Raw genomic sequence first — 16,958 nt, forward strand, 5'->3', positions numbered from 1 at the left:
ACTCCATGGGGGAAGAAGGGGGGGAGATGTCAAATGCCCCAGTTGTGGGAAAAGCTTCAATCGCAATTAACAATTGCCCACAAGACACAAATCTGTGGGAAACCAGGCTTTGTTAATCCCTGCGCTCAAGGAAATACTTATTCGTACCCTGAGGAAGGGGCCCGTTTCCTGCCAGCTGCCTTCCCACTGAAGGGACCCGGTGGGTGTCTCCAGCCGCCACTGCTCAGCACCCCGTGGCAGCACCAGCCGCTCACTACTCGCTCACTTGAGATCTAAATATTTAAGACCTGGCTGGACAAGCTACACAAGTAATTTGAAGCTTAATCTCTTGTGATATTTAAGACATGGCTGGACAAAGCCTGAGAAAACTAGAAACCAACCTGCGCTATTCCGAAAGATGAGCTGAAGGACTGAATAGATTTTACCATTTTTACCCTCGCTTTTCCACCTTCTGGCCAATTTGTTTGGAAATTCCCACTCTCCTCCCAAATACACGCTGCCCTTCACGACGGTAACCATGCTTTCGATGCAGCGGCAACGCTTTGAAATCTCAGACGGTGCAGATTGCGATAGCTGGGCAACTATGTCAATGGGGCTACAGGACAGTTGGGCTGGTGGCCAGTCCGCCCCAGATCAAGACAATTTGCTCCACAGTGACCGCCGGAATAGCTACCAAATAGCTAAACCAAGGAGCTCGCCAAAGCTTTGAAAAGCTTTTAGCAATCTTATAGCAGGAAGCTCCTGATTTCTCAGCCGAGATTGCCTCTTCTTATGGAGAACTGCTTATCGTATGTGATAGGTATTTGCAGGTATTATTTTGAGGGATTTCAGAGCTCTGCTGAAAGCCTCCTGCTTACCAGAATGGGTTCACGGGAGAGAAAGGGCCTGGAATAATATGTGAAAATTGCTTAGATCTTTTCCAAAGTTGACAGGCAAGAAGTATGGTCTCACTTGGAAATGCTCGCCATGGCCTGGATTCAGGGTAGCAAAGATCTCCTAAAGCTTTAAGATGAAGACTAGCTAATTAACAGCCCTTAATAGCTGGCTAAAGAGGCACGGGTACAAGAACGTAATACAAGAGTCCATGTCACAGAAATGGAATTTTCTTCTCTGGGACTGGTATGCTTTTGGGGCTACTCCTGGAGCAACAGCGTAGCCCAAAGTAGTGAACAATAGCGGGGGGAGGTAGGGAAATCAAGGCAGGAAGCTTTTGAGAATGCTCTGGTTCTAAAAATAGTCCGGAGTTTTGGTTATTTTAGTGTACAATGCCACCAGGCAGCCAGCTCACACAGCAAAATCTGCAAACTCATTCCCTTCACACCAGCTCTGCACTTCAGCATGGCTTCCGGGAATAAAAGTGCAAATTTGGGCAAGGATGCAAAGAATGCAGAGTTGCTCAGCTACTCTGGTTATGAGAAGCAGTGAAAGGCCCTAATAGAGGCACAGAATCCCATCTAAATATATAGACAGAAACTGAGAATAGCCTGCGACAGCCCTGCTCCAGAAGCCCACTCCAAGCGCTCGGAAAGCCTCTCTGACTTCAGCAGGCTTTGGGTCATGCCCCGTCCATACCGAAGGGCATGTTAAATTGGGTTTACAATAGCCCTTTTCCACCCGAGCTGCCCAACGGGCAGGCAACGCCTCCAGGAACCTATTGACTTTTCAGAGGCTACAAGAATAAAATTACAATTTGGAACTGAAATCGCCGCTGCGACTGTGATGGAGACCAGAGCTATTTAGGGATTAGATTAACACAGAGACTTTATGAAGCATCAGCTGTATGGCCGCCGTGAGTGAATCAGCAGGCTGCTAGCCTGGGGACCAACTGTTAATTGAAAAGGGGGGGCTGGGGGGCAGAAGTTTCATATCTAACGGTTAAATACATTTCAGTTGCTGGTCCAAACTGTTCAAAGGATTCGCCAGACTTGTGCCTGCCTTCCCATCCCCCCGGCAGCCTTTTAGCCTCAGCTTCCTCATTAAAACGGCTGAATAGAGCTGCGCTCGTTACACGTTTCTGCCCGCAAAGGCAGCGCCAGCCTCAGCATCCAGGCAGCCCTGCTCCCTCCCTAAAGCGATCCACGGGGTCTTCACCTGCACGGCGAAAGGCTCCTCACTGTACCGAAAGCGATCGCTCGTCTGGGGGGGTGGAGGGGGTGGCTGTAACCCAGCAGCAGTAAAACACATCCTAACGCCTACGGACACCTCTAAACGTGGGACCTGGGCACAGGTGGCCTCACCAGAATTAAGCGACGTAAAATCTACAGACTTACATTCACTGACAGACTACTGGGTTTGTTGGTAAGCTCCACTCCCTTTTTTTTTTTTTTTTTTTAATTTTTTAATGGGAAGTAAATTCTGAGATCGTGCACAGGTCAGCACGCAACCAGGAGGTCCACCGCGTATTCTCTAGGTGACCTATTCAGCATCAGAAAGCAGTTAACGTACCAGCTTTTACCAGTTATTAAATAAGGGGAGTTCTTCAGCTCAGTTACGGTTAGAACCAAGAAGCGCTAGAACAGGCTGTGAATTTCTGGGCAAGAGATGCCTCGCATAAAGTTTTTCTTGCAATATATTATGTAGCTGCCTGAAGTCTCTATGGGTTATATTAGAGCCCTAGACAGTTGTCTGACAAATTCCTGGTAAACAAAGAAGACAAAGCTGGAACTCAAGCTATGTGCAGTCTATTTATGTTTGTTAGTTGCAAGTTATTTCTTTAGTAAACGTTCCCTGATTAAGAAACGTACAGATCTGCAGTTCGACATGCCTGCAACAGAATGCCCAAGTACCCCCCGTCAGGCAAAGCACTTGTCACTTCCCAGGTTACGCTGGCCAGGTCCAGCCCTTCTCATTTACGACAGCTTTAAACTGTATCTTCAAGAGATCTTATCTTCAACAGCTTTTCTTTTCTTTTTTTTTTAAATAAAAGAGGCCTAACCAGGAGTTACTGCATTGAACGTGTTTCCAGGAAAGTGAAAGCACTCAACACTGCAAAGTTAATTTCCCCATGAGCATAACCCATTTCCAATTAAGTTATTATATAAACGCACACTATGATGGACAACAGCTACTTAAACATACATAAGCTATATGATACAGTAAGCACATGTTACTGCTGAACAGGCAATAAAATTTTATTATATTCTATTTACATTCACGTGTTGATTCATTTTTCCCTATTTATTTCTAAGAGGACAAATACAAGCCCAACTGACAAGTTAATCTTAACCACAAAGTGAAAAATCTGCGTGAACACAAGAAATAGAAAGGATTGTGTATTTTCTCCTTCCAACACTCAAGTTTACTTTATTAATGACATCCCACAAACTTTTCTCCTCATTCTACAGAGCGGAAAACTGATGTGCAGATGTAATCCGAATGAGATGGGGACCCAGGCATCCTGGCCCCCGCCCGTTCAGCGGCGGATCACAATCCACAGCCCCATTCCCAGTCACTCCTATTTTATCGCTGCATCCCATTTTCTTCCACAGCCGGAACAGCCCTTTGGCATCCCAACTTCTGGTCTCCTTCCCCCCTCGCCCTCACGACAGCGCTCCTCATTGCTCTGTGAAGCGCCAGCTGCCTCGGCCTTATCAATTCCAAAATCATCGTCGGTGACATTATAACAAAGCTGTTTGCCTTTGCATCCTCGAGCATGTAAGATGCAACCCCTCCCACACGTACTTTTGTTCCAAGGCAGGCAATATCTGGGAGGAGAGACAGCTCTTTAGCCTCCCACCCAGCGCGTTTCTGTGGTCCCTGCTTCCTCACAACATAACGGCATGAAAGGAGCGGGGAGGCAGCTCTGCTCTCTGCCTCTTCTCTCAAAGGCTCGGCGACTCTTGTGTCAGCAGGGCTGTGGTGAGCCACATGCCGCCGCTTCAGTTCAAAGCATCTTTCCTGGGAGGATGGCCAGCAACATCCCAAATTGAAACCACATACTTGATAGCTAGCACCCTAATCAGCTACATCTCAAACTTAGCACGTATTGGCTCGTTAGAAAAAGGGAATTATATAGAAAGCCGACGGGGCTCCGTCCTCGGGGGCCCAGATCAGCAGGTAGTTCGGTGCGTGCTTAGCTTTGCTACCAGGTAGAAACCAAGCACTTCCTAAGGGCCAGGCTCACAGCAAGCACAGAGGCTCCTGCTTTCTACCAACACTTGGGGTCTGGAGAGCCCACGTCCTTCACCAGAAGACACCCACGGTAGGAAAGATCTCTCCCTACATGGCTGCAGGTGTTCTCCCTCTCGGGTACAGCAGATTTTGGCAGCCAGGCCACTGAGCAGTGCACGTGAGGCGTATTGAAGATGGAGTCTTTTTCACCGACTCAGTTCTAGAAATTTTCTCCATAAAACATAAAAGCCCTTTTCAGTTTTATCTGAGGTCTTAGGGAAATGTGCCAACAGAGAACAAAACACAGGTGGTGTACCACAAACTCTCTGAGAAATGACTTCTGGTTTATGAGATATTTCTTAATGGAGCCAAGGGATGCGGAGGCACTAAGTGACATACTGCCCTCTCCCCTTCAAACAAAGCGGGGCTGGAGCCGAACGCCCCATTCCTTGGATGCTGGCAGAGCAGGATCCTGAGTACACATCCTTCAGGAGAAGCGAGAGGGGCTTGGAGGAGCTGCGTGACGATATGGGAGGTAGAAACACACCAGCTGTGAATTTGAATGGAGCTGCTTTGCAAGAGAGCAGAACGCTGCTGCTAAATTTGGCTAGTCCCTGAGAGATATTGCTGGGAAGGAGCATCTGTTTCATTTGATGCAGTGCCCATCACCCCCTAAAAGACAGCATCTTGCAACCAGCCACCACCAAGGGCAGTACAAAAGGGGACAACCTGTGGCCGATCTAAGGGAGGTGACTGGGACCACCTCTCGGAGAATGGGGATGCTCTTGGCAAGACGGGGTGGCTTGTGTTTGCGTCACCATAAACCCCCCTTCCACCTCCTTGAGCTGGAGGGATCATCGCAAAACAAAGCAATACGCTACGCTACACCGGCAGTACCGCTAGGCAGGGCGGAAAACGCTGAACTGTGCCTTAGTCTCACCTGGACAAAGACGTGACCTAACAGCAAAACCTGTTTTTCCATTAGCTTCGTGTTGTGATGAATGTGTGAGCGATATCATACCCTGCTCTACTTATTTCATCTTGGGGCAGATCCAAGGTGCTAAGCGTCTTTAAATTACAGTAGAGAAGAAAGGAGGAGACAACCACCTACAGAAACCTGATAGCCGCTTGCTACGGTTGTAAACCTCCCGGCCAGGGCACCCCAGGAGAGCAGCACACGCACCACGTGCACACCCGGCTCTCGCTCTCCAGAGGCCACAGGTTTCTTTGCAGTCACCAGCTGTTGGTTTGGGTTTGTTTCAAAATCCATCCAAAATAGCAATGCAGAACCAGTGCAAGGGACTAGATTTTTTGGAGCATCCAAATTTAAGATTGCTCACTTCCAAAACAATTTCTACGTATCCAACACGTGTTACCACCACAGGGCCATTCATTTCAGCACAAAACCACCGTTACACCACAAAACTAAGTATTATCCAGCAACGCCGGTGCTGCCTCAGTGCCGCCAACACCGAGGAGTCCAGGAGGGCAATTTGGGGCTACCACAGAATTCACAAAGACACAAGGAGAGCGGACAGGGTCTGCCCTAAAGCCCTACGGGTGGAAGCTCCCACATCAAGGCGGTCACGGCACAGTAATACCTACACGCTCCTAGCAGCTGGGGCTGGAAGTCCCACACTCTTCCCGAAATGCGGCTCCGCATGGGAATCGGGGCGAGAGCGAGCCGATTCCTCCCAATAGATGGCAGCAATGCATGGAGACACGGCGCTTCTCCGGCCTCGGACACAGGTGAGCACCCGTGCCGAGGCGAACCGCGCCGGCAGCATCGGGGTGCGGAGCGGGACCCAGGCGCCCCGGGTGCCAGCCTCCGACAGCCGGACCACCCTGCCTTCCCTCCTTTCCTGCTGCTTCATTATTTGTGCGCTTGAATGCCAGTAGCTTCCTCCCCCCAACCTTCCCCTCGCCGTCCCCTATTCGGTCCTCCGCTACTTTTGTTCGGCGGTGGAGGCTATTAAATGCCGAATGAGGAAGAGGCCCGTAGCGGCGAGCACAAGCACTAGATGTACTCTGAAAATAGACCATGTCAATGGAGCTGGGGTTTTGTTACTAAGTGTCCCTAATCGAACTCTTTGTGACTTAATCACGCTTTTGGCAGCGGCATAAGAAACAAGTAATGAATCAAGTTATTGTATTTCCTGGATTTTACTCTGCTATTGTAGTGTGCGACCCCAGTGAATATGTCGATTCCACTTCTTCCCCTGGGTTAATTCCTCCGGCCCTCCAAGCCCGGCCAAAAGGGCTTTTTTGGAAAGCGCAGTTTCGCTAACGCTATGTGGTATATAATGGTTTAAAAAATCTCATCTAGAGCTGTTAAATCTCTGCAGAAGGGGCAGGGGCCAGAGCAGAAAGGGAAAACGGAAAGGGTTCCGTCATGTTGGGAGCCGGGAAACCGGGGAAAGAAAAAGCAGTAAGAAGTTGCTTTACAAATACAGGCCTCCTACTTTGTTAACACATTTAAGTAATGTTAATTGCAGTGCACTGCAGTATAAAGAGGCATTTGTAATTGATTAATCTATGTTTGCCATTTTCTAATTAAAGAGAAAAGAAACCCTAATTATTCCACTCTGTACTAGGCAGCGGAACAGTCATTATGGAATAAGCAATTTTCCCTCCTCAGACACTGGGTTCCCCTATTCTCCCACGTTACATAAAACCCTCGCCACACAACGCTCCCTGCGGCACGGCCGATTTCTGCTTGTTAGGCACTACCAGCGTTGCTGCGTTTCACAGCATCCCACCGTGCGGGAGCAGGGGGAGCGGACTGCGAGCTTCAGTTCAAGCTCTGAACCTTGCAAAGGATGACTGTGTGATGTTTTCCAGGTCCCCCCCATCCCCATGGATAATAAGATTGAGAAAAAGGTGAATTTTGGGACTCAATCCCATCACTACATCTGTACTGATGCTGGCAGATTGGAAAGAAACCAAGAAGGACCTTGGGGGGGGGAAAAAAAAAAAAGCCCAAACAGAGGGCCTGTGTCAGGTGGAAAGGGATGACACCAAGCCTGAGCTGCTGCCACGTTCTCCTGCATCACTCGAACCACAGAGAAAGGCAGAGCGAGCATCTGCTGTCCTCAGGGTGTAAATCACAACCTGTGGTCCAGGGTGATGGACTCAGCCCCAGCTGCTCTTGCAGCTCCTGACACTCTCTCGAGAAAGAAAAAAGCCCAGGCTGGCTCCAGCTCCCAGTGCTGCCCCCTCCGAACTGCTCCACGTCCTCTCCCATTCCCTCCTCCCCACCCCAGACTACTGCAACATCTCCCCTTGCTCAGGGAGGGCAGCCCCTGGTCCAAGAGGAGCAGAAACAGGAAAAGCCTCCGACAGCCTTGGAGCGGCCAAGTCTCTGCTCACCCCAAAGGGCTGATGTCTACAGTAATGTTAGGCAAGACAAATCTAGAGCGAGGTAAATTTATTCAGGGACAGAGGCTAGCTGATGGAGAAAGCTGCAAAGAAAACAGGCTCCCCTTTCCGTGGCTTAAATGAGGCAGGATGGAACATTTTCTCTTTAATTTGGAAGACATGTTGGTAGCGCAGTTCCTGCTGATAAATCACACGGCGTTGCCTGACTCGAGAAACTGGGAAAACACCAGTGCACTGATTTGCTACAGTCACACGTCCAGCACACAAGATGCAGTCACTTCCAGAAACAGTTAAACTGCACTGCTTTGCACTTAAAGCCAGTGTGCGGGGTAGGTGATGCGACTCCCTGATCTTATTCAAGTGCCCAGCGCCACGTTTCTATCCCTGGTTTCTGTAAGGAGCAGGCGGCGATAAGCCACTGAGAGAGGATGCTGCTGATCACACGTAACCCGACTCAGAGCAGAGTTTGGAGTTCTTGCTGCAGAGATACGGGGGGGGTTGGAGTGTAACTTTTTCACTTTTCGCAATTTAAAAAAAAAAAAAAAAAGCTTTGAGAGAAAAAAAATATTTCATAATTAGACAGTGGGACTCATTATTCCAAGATATTGTTGAAGACACGTAGGAGGACTTTTAAAAAGAGCTTAGACATGAATAAAGATAAAGAATATGCAATTTTAAGCCAGGCAAGGGTTTAAAAGAGAACATAAAACCTTCATGCTTCAAGTTGAGACACATTTTTAATAATTGGGGGTGAGAGGAGTATTTTTTCCTGCCAAGCACCAATGTCCTCCTCCTTGCTAACACATCTTAACCGGTAGAAGAAAGTTGTTCTCAGTCTCACACGGAATCGTTATTCCCAGCCTCAAAGCAGACCCAATGCAATTACTTACATTACACAAGAACAACAGAAGGGACGGAAAGGGAGGGTTTTAAAGTAAAGCCCTTTCAGGGTAGATGAATAAAATGTGGTGAGAGTAAGCTTCTGCCCCTTGGCTGAGCCAACTCCCAAAGAACTAAACTTCCCAGAGCCCGGGGTACAGGTAGCTGCCAAGGATGGAACCGGCAGAGCTTAAGTGCTCGCTTTTTCCTGCGCTAGCACAGCAGAGGCCCCAGGTAACTGCAGGGATCCGCTGTGCTGGTGCTATACACCCCCCAGACATCGCCGATAAGATTAGTTTGGTGTTTACCAGGCGACGAAGGTACCTGAGCACAGAGGTGCTTCCAAGTTAGCAGCAGCCAAGGACTGCTTCACGCACAGAAGGACTGAGGATCCAGTTCCCCACACATGTGTATTTGATTTTAAGCACCAGTAATCCTTTAAATCACAGACTTTAAGGAACCACTCATGCTTAAAATTAAGCACACATGTGGGTGTTTGCAGGCTCAGGTCTGGAAGATCGCTTGCCTCAGTTTCCACCTGTCAGGGCAGAGTCCCTTTCCCATTGCCATTTTCCCCTTTTTCCCCAGTTTCAGCTACACACTGTAGTATCTGGTGCAGCACTTTAAGCACATGCTGGTCCTTACACTGCGGCCTGGAGAGGTTTGGGGTTTTTCTTTTTAATACAAGTAACACACTCAGTCCATTATCAGCGATCTCCTGAATAAGCAAAACATAAAACTGAAAATGCAGAAAGTTAACCAAATATAGCCTCTGCCGTTCTTATTCCATGCCAGGGGAGCTCAGAGGTGAGCAGCGTGGTTTTCCCCCCACTGGCGGGCTTTGGCTGTGTTGTGCCTAGATGGACCCCATGGCATCACCCCAGAGGAGTGATGATGAGGTCAGAGTAAGACACAGGTAAATGGGCAAGGCATTAAGCTCAGAATTAGAGACACATGGCCTATTGCTAGCTGCACTGCACAACCTTAGGCCAGTTATATCACTTTTTGTGCCCTTGTTTTTCCCTCTTTTCCTTTGTTTGTTTTGTCTATTCACAGTTTATGCTGTTCAAGAGAAAAAAACGTATTGTAACAGTTCTCAGAGATCCCACTTGAGCTCAGAGCTACGTTAGACCAGATCCCAGACAAGGCAGCAACCAAGAGAAGCACTACGGAGCTGGTCTGGGGCTCAGGACCCCCTCACCACAACAGGACAGCCAAAGACCATCAACATGGAGGGGTTTTTTTGCAACCACCTTTTTCCTTTATGTGAATCAAACCATTCAGTGTCCCAAACACATAGCAAATCAGATGCATCTGAAAACCTCACACAGAGCTTTGCACATCACTCAAAACCACTCCAAACAGTTACTTTTGAAGGCCTACACTCTTCTTTAGAATAAAAAGGAGGAGAACAATCAAAACCATACCAGAACCCCCCCAAACTTACCAGTTAGAAGGGATATCAGCCCATAGGAACCAGGTGGCAAACAGCTACCCCAGCAGAAACACACTTCCCTCCTTTCCCACCTCAATTTAAAGGGCCGGAGGGCAGCTAAACTGGGAACTGCATCTCAGGCTCAATCTTTATTTCTGTAATAAAAACAAAAAAAATAAAATGCCAAATTCTTTCACTGGACCGTGTGAGACTATAAATTACTATTTTGCCCAGGGAGTACAAGAAGGGTTGAAGTATGATAGACACACGGCTGACAAATCTGACTAATGCAAGTGAAGGAGGAAAACTTTATATAACAGGGTATGTTGGTGAAGAAGACCTTGGAGATAATTTTCTTATATGATGCACATTTTAGTGTTTAGGTAAATGCATGTAGACACTGCTCTGGACTGTCGAGACATTACATTGATCCTGGAGCTGGAGTTCTTTACTGACACTGCCATGGCTTGGGCTCAGCAAATTTCTCAACGGAGATGGGATACATCTGTCCGCCTGCCTAGGTGGACATGCCCTCCTGTCTTTCTAGCGGAAGTTGTGGTTCAACCTCGGGACAAAATCCTTCTGAACATGTTAGAAGTGAAACAGATTTCCTTCATCCCTGTGTCCCGCCAGAGCTAGATGTGTTGGAATGTGTGATGGAAATTCGTCCTTGTTCTGTGCCCAGTTTGTTCTTTTCACTCTGCTCGCGACAGGAGAATCTCTGCCTGTCCTTGCCTTATCCCCATGCTAAAGATAAGAGGATGTGGGAATGAAGGGGAAAAAATAATGGAACTAATGTCTTTTTAATGATTTGGAGAAAGAGCTAAGCTGTTGAAATCCTCCCATTGTTAATCAGGTGATTCATCCCTTATCCGTCATCACATTAAATTTCAGGAGGATTTTCTCCAACCTGGTGTTTATGCTCAATCCGATGACCTGATAGCGCTCCGGAGCGGATGTAATCCCCAGGTACAGCAGTGCGAGCGGTTGCTCTCAGCAGGATCTGTCCATGACTGTTTCATAGTGCCGAAATGTCACCAGAACATAGTTCTCTGCAGAGGGAACTAACTGAAGGAAACCACCAAGAATTTGGCTCCACATTATCACCCAAATCACTAGTAAATTATCTACTTTGTTTTAAGAAAGGAGTCCTTGGAGCAAAGAAAGATGAGGAAGTTCATCCAAACCCCTTGATCTGAATCCCCTTTGTGCACAATAAAAGTATGTTCTGGCTTTCTATTCCTTTATAAATTGAAGGCAATGAAAGCTTCAAGTTCACCAACCCTCCACAGTGCTTGGCTTCAGTCAACGTAGATGGTATCTGGGGCTTTTGGAAAAAAAACTAAAAGGGTTGGAAGATGTCTGCAGCTCTGACATGATTATTTATGGGCCTTCAATGAGTGTTGGCTGGAAAAATAATCAAGAGTGGGAACTGAGGGGAAAAACAAGACAATGAAGCTCAATAGGCTTCTTTTTGCTAATACAGAACCCCACAAAATAAAGGGACTTCTGAAAATCTGTAGGTGTCCACAGGATTTGCTACAGGACCATTGCAAGAGTTTAAATCTACAGAGACAGGGCCAACGTCTGACCAAACGGGAAGATCTCAAGCAAAAAGAAAATCATTGGTCACATTTGGCAAACAGTTACGTGAGGCAGCCTGGCTTAAGCCCTGAGCACGTGCGTGTGTGTGTGCACGCGTGCAGTGCAGAGAGCTCGAGCCGCGGCACCTAAAGCAGGGCTGAAAGGGGACAGATACAGCCTTGTGCTGTTCTCTCCGGAGATGCATCTACCCATGGAGAGAATGGCATCCGAAACAGCAGAAGGAATCTTCCCATGGTCTCACAGCAGATTGGAGGTGGAGGAACAATTTAAAAAATCAGATTTATGGCCTCTGCTCCAGCAGCCCTTTGGTGACTTCTTGTTGAGTCCCAGGCCAGCTTGCTCTGAGATCGTGCGGGAGTGCTCAGAGCAGCCTCGCATCTTGGCGAGGCTGAGCACAGAGGACAGCGCAGACCAAGGTAGAGTGACAGAAGCTGGAACTACGATGTGCAGGATCCTCAGAGCCTGCAGAGAAGGTGGGGCTGATGGTCCTTCCAGAAAACTGAAAAGACTTTGGCAAGATAAACAAACAGTAGCTATTCACTTCTTGGGAGAGACTTAAACAGGAATCAAGAGTTTTCTCATGGTTCCACAAACAACTGTTGTTATCCATAGCTCATCTCTCTGTCAAACTGAGGTTTCTCCTCTCCCCCCGCCAATATGTTGAAAGCAGAAGTGAAAAGGTTACGCATTTATCTTTTTTCTCCGTCTCCCAGGACTTGTCTTTACTTTTCTCCTATTTCCTTAATGCAGGGGGAGAGAGGGAGAGAGAGAGAAAAAGGAAACAAAAAAGTTCTCCATGGAGAATTCAATTCAGCAGAATTACACTGCTCTTACGTCCGCTTCGAAGCTCTCTCCCACGCACAGCCTGTGGCTTCCAGCACAATATCTGCACAGCCCCAGCACTGTGTCAGCTTTGATAAGAGCCCCTGTGTAATCAGTGCAGTACCAGTTATCCGGCTACAATACTGTATGATTTCCTCTTGTGGCTTCTTCATTCCTGTTTATAATTAAAGAAGTACTTCTTGCCATGCCAAAGGCTATATAAAAATAAGTAATAAGTAATAAAGTGATGGCATTGATCCAAGAGCTGGCTGCTGCCGCTCTTATTCTTGCAACACAGTAATATCCAGCAGTGGTTAATAGCATTAAGGTTTTGGTGTTTGATTCAACTATTGGCATTTAGCAGTGTTAGGAGGATGCAGCCAGCCTAGGTGAAGAAAAGGGCTGATGTGGTTTAGGATTACTGGGTATTTAGCTTTTATATTTAGAAAAAAGTTGAATCATTTGCTGGTTTTTCTTCACGGCATTGTGTTCACCCAGCTGCAATCAAATTGGCCTAAAGTCATAAGCAGGGCAGGTGGTTAGAAGTTCAACCCTGGAGCCAGAACTTGTTCCATCCATTAATTATTTGTGTTGGATAATTAGCACAAGCGCTATGGAAATCGTGGCCCCATTGTGTAAATACATATGGTGCCCCCAAGAGCTTCAGATTTAAATAGACGAGAGAGACAATGGGCAAATTAGCCAGTGCTACACAACAGGTCATCGAGAGCCAGCAGTCCCGCCCCGACTTCCCATTTTCCAGGACAAACTGTTCTCTTCATTAGCCCATGCAACTTCAAAGTGCTCCAAATCGCAGCCCCATGCTTAAAAATTCCTTATCTCCCTCCAAGTGCCGTCAGTCCCTGTCCCTCAGTCAAAGGGACGTAGGGATAAGGAGGTCTCCTGCGCCACTCTGTTTCTTTACCCTGCTCGTGGAGAAGCCATGTCATAAAATCTCCTGTGAAACCCAAACAATATTGCTCTGTTGCATGTGGGAGAGAAATTCCCATCCTAACCATGTACATTTGTGGGGTGTAACTATTGAGCAACACACTGTTAGTTATTCTGTGTTCTTAAGTAACTTATGAAGGCTCTGTGGAATCAGCACAAGGCTGGGGACTGCAGGCAAGTCACTTCTCCAGGGACACTGCAGGTGTGTTGCCATTTTACAAATGAGGGTCTAAGAGGGAAGGACTCGAGTCATGCGGGATGTCTGCGGACGACAAGGGTCCTGGATTAGCTAGCACTGTAACCACAAGACCATTTGATCACATTCAGCATCATCTTGCTGGTAAGAGAACCAAGCTGAGAACAGACACAGCACAGGACTAATCAAAAAAAAGTTACTTAAAAACACAAGTGTTCAAAAGTCAGGGTGATTTCTTCACCTGTCTCTGATATGTTTTATCCACTGACCTCACTGGGATGAACTCACTTAGGGAGTTGCAAAGGTTCCCAAACAAAGACTCCTACCCATTCCGGATTACACATAAAAACATTGCTCCCCGTCACTCTGAGTCACTCCTCGGCTGCTGAGCCAAGCCTAACCAAACCCGACCAGCCCCACAGCTTGGGGAGGGGGCTCCCTGCCTTTGATGTCTTTGGCTAGAAACAGTCTTACCCTTTCTTACACCTGAGAAAACATTCTGCAAAGAACCTCCTTTCCTTTTGCTTTGATGCTGTCTTTCACACTCTCTTTTCTTCCTTCGCTTCATCTGCTCTCCTTAATGAGAATGTAAATAAGGTGACTGCTGTGTGACTCTGAGGATCTCAAAATACTTCATGAAGATGGATCAATTAAACATACAATCCGGGATGAGATAGAGAAGCGTGGAAGTGCTTCTTGGAGCCCTCTTCTACTGCTGTGAAACAGAGCCCTTTCTTGTGTGTGGTGGCATTAGGTGGGTTATGGAGAGCCCTCAAACGTGGCCCACCTCATCAAGTCTCCCTTTATTTGAGCAACTTATCTAGAACTTGGAGTATGTAACACAGCCAGAAAATGTTCACGTTCTTTTGAAAGTGTTTCATATGATCACCACAAAAAAAAGGTACTTTCTAGGTATGTTCCCTTTTTAAAAGGAATTACAGTCATCCAGGGTGAACAGCAGGCAGAAAGGACTGGATGAAACTGGTAACAGTTTGGATCATGCCTTTAGGATGGCTCTTATTTTATTACCATTATTATCCCTCCACTTCTGTGTTTAGGAGGCTCTGGAGTATCAGGTTGCTTAGCAAAGTTTCCATCATTAGGCCTGATTTTCTACTCATTTAGGAAGACACAATGCTGAAATTGTTGGAGCTACACTTCTGCAAATCCTTCTGGAAATGCAATTCAAAGCCCATTGTGGTCAAGGCCTCATCCGCTGAAGCCCACTGACTTCAGCCGGCCCTGTGTTAGACCAGAGGTGTCATGACAATCTGCCCTGGCTTTCCCTTAAAGGACTTTGAAGCCTCATTTGGCAACTTGTTTCCTGTCCTCGATTCATGCTGATGCTCACGTGCATTAAAGCACTCAGCACCTCACCAGTCAACCCTGTCCTCCTCAGTGCAGTGCTGGAGTTCGGGGCCGTTCTCTGTCGTTGGCAGACCTCGTGGGGAAGCTGTCAGTACGGGCTGTTTCCAATTTCTGCACTTTGAGCAAGACTTTCTACTCCAGTGTATCCAGCTTGGGTTGAGAAGATAGATGTTAGCCACAAAACCTCCTTTTTGTGGTTTCCCGAGTGCTTTGGTTTAAGACTCCTTTTCCTCCTTCCTCCCCATAGATGCAATTTTATTCTGGAGATATGGAAATGTGCAGTGCAAGCTTGTTAAAATACCAGATGGTTTTTGATGGTGATGGTGGTAGAGCAGAACAGATACTTACAGGGTTGACTGAAGTTTCCCCAACTAAAGCCTGCCACAAATATGCAGTTGCCTTCCTGTGAGAGCGATCTAAACAAGACTGGACGTGTGGATCTGGCCACTGAATGCCCCGGACAAACAGAGGGCTCATTCACTGGTCAATCACAAACAGAAGTTACATACTTGGTTGCCCACTTCTCATCTGTGTTTACTCTCTGCTTCTCTCCCAGCCATGGGGCAGGTGATGGCCAGATCCAAACCTCACCGAAATGAAGAGGAATCGTTCCCCGGATTTCACTGCCCTCTGGGTTAGGACACAGTGGGTTTTGAACCAGCTCTTTTATTCTGTTTCCCACCCTAACCTTAAGAATCCAGCACATCCCTGAAAGAGGTTGTTTTAATGAAAATAACAACCCAAAGCTTCAGGTCGGATTTGTCTGTCACATGGATTTACAGACATGCCAGGCTTTAGCCATATCTATCCTCACATCACCCAGACTATGGCTATGAACACCCTGCTGCCTGGAATTGCCTCCAAGACAGGCTTGAGGTCAAGTTTGCTCCCTGGCCTCATTCCTTACCTGCTGCTCACCTTCAGACCTGGTTCTGGGGTGTCGCAGCTGCCATCCCAGAGTGGAAAAGCCTCAGTAACACCTTTGCACAGATCCCCACGTTGTACTTGTGGTATGAGTAGTTGGAGTGAGCGTTGTCACATCATGTCCTCCTGCAGATATTCTCAGTTTAGCTCCTCCTAAACATAACAAGGACACGCAGAGGCAGAGTTACGGCAAGACAAACTACCAGCAAAAACAGAGCGTGTGGGTCACTGGGTGTGCAGAAACCCACCCCTGAGCTTTCTATTGCCACTAAATTTTAGACATAACCAGAGAGTCTTGGCAGGCAAAGTAGGAGTCCAATGACGTATCAGTTTTTGCAACGAGGAGTAGTAATAGTGTAGAATTGTAAGAGCATTTCTAACAAGACAAGTTCTGCAAGGCAACGTGATGAAAGCTGCGTCAGGTGAAGCTACAGTCTGGCCTTGGGCGTTTCGACTAATGCAAAGGTGAAGACATGTACTTGTCTTTTTGACTCGGTGCCTTTAAGTCCCATCCAGCTGTGCAGATAAAGATGATTTATGGAACACTTCATTACTAATATCACTTATCTCATATTCCAAGAGATTATACCGTGTTATCTGAAGCTTTTTTTCATAGCTAATCACTATATCTTTCAAACAGATGAACAAATGAAGAGGTTGAGGCTGACGGATATGTGCAGTGGGTACCGGCTGACGCAGGGAAGTATAGAAAAAGCAGTAATACCAGAGCAAGGGCTGCAATTTTGTACTTTGATTCAAAAAAGAGAGATGTTTTATTAAAAAAAAATCAGGAATTGCCTGGAATAAGAAAAGCAAATGGGTTTGTCAGTCGCACTGCTTAGTAACAGGATTTTTGGAAAGATTAGAGGCTTGATTCTCTTTATCATGAAATGCCTTCCATGTATCTCTGGTTTACAGAAACAACTATGCTTTCAGTGCTGATGCAACCAATGACCAGACGAAAACAGGGTGATTACAGAGCAGGACTATCTACTCTGGGTCTTGCGCAAGTACAAATAAAATCTGAACATCTGCTACATTAACCCTGAGCACTGTGTAGGCATTTTACATGAGCCAGACATCCCGTCTTGCTCTAGCACTGCAATACGTTTGATAAACTGAGAGTAGGATGAAAGACATAAGACAAATCTGACTCTTCAACACAAGTGAGGTGGGCCAGAAAGGTCTGCTTATTTCTTTTGTATTAAATATAAAGCAAAGTGCCACTTATGTATCACACTGACAGAAATTAATTACAGTTCCTCCAGCACGATCATAAAAGAATCTAAA

Source organism: Balearica regulorum, chromosome 27, assembly GCF_011004875.1.
Source record: "Balearica regulorum gibbericeps isolate bBalReg1 chromosome 27, bBalReg1.pri, whole genome shotgun sequence".
Classification (NCBI taxonomy): domain Eukaryota; kingdom Metazoa; phylum Chordata; class Aves; order Gruiformes; family Gruidae; genus Balearica; species Balearica regulorum.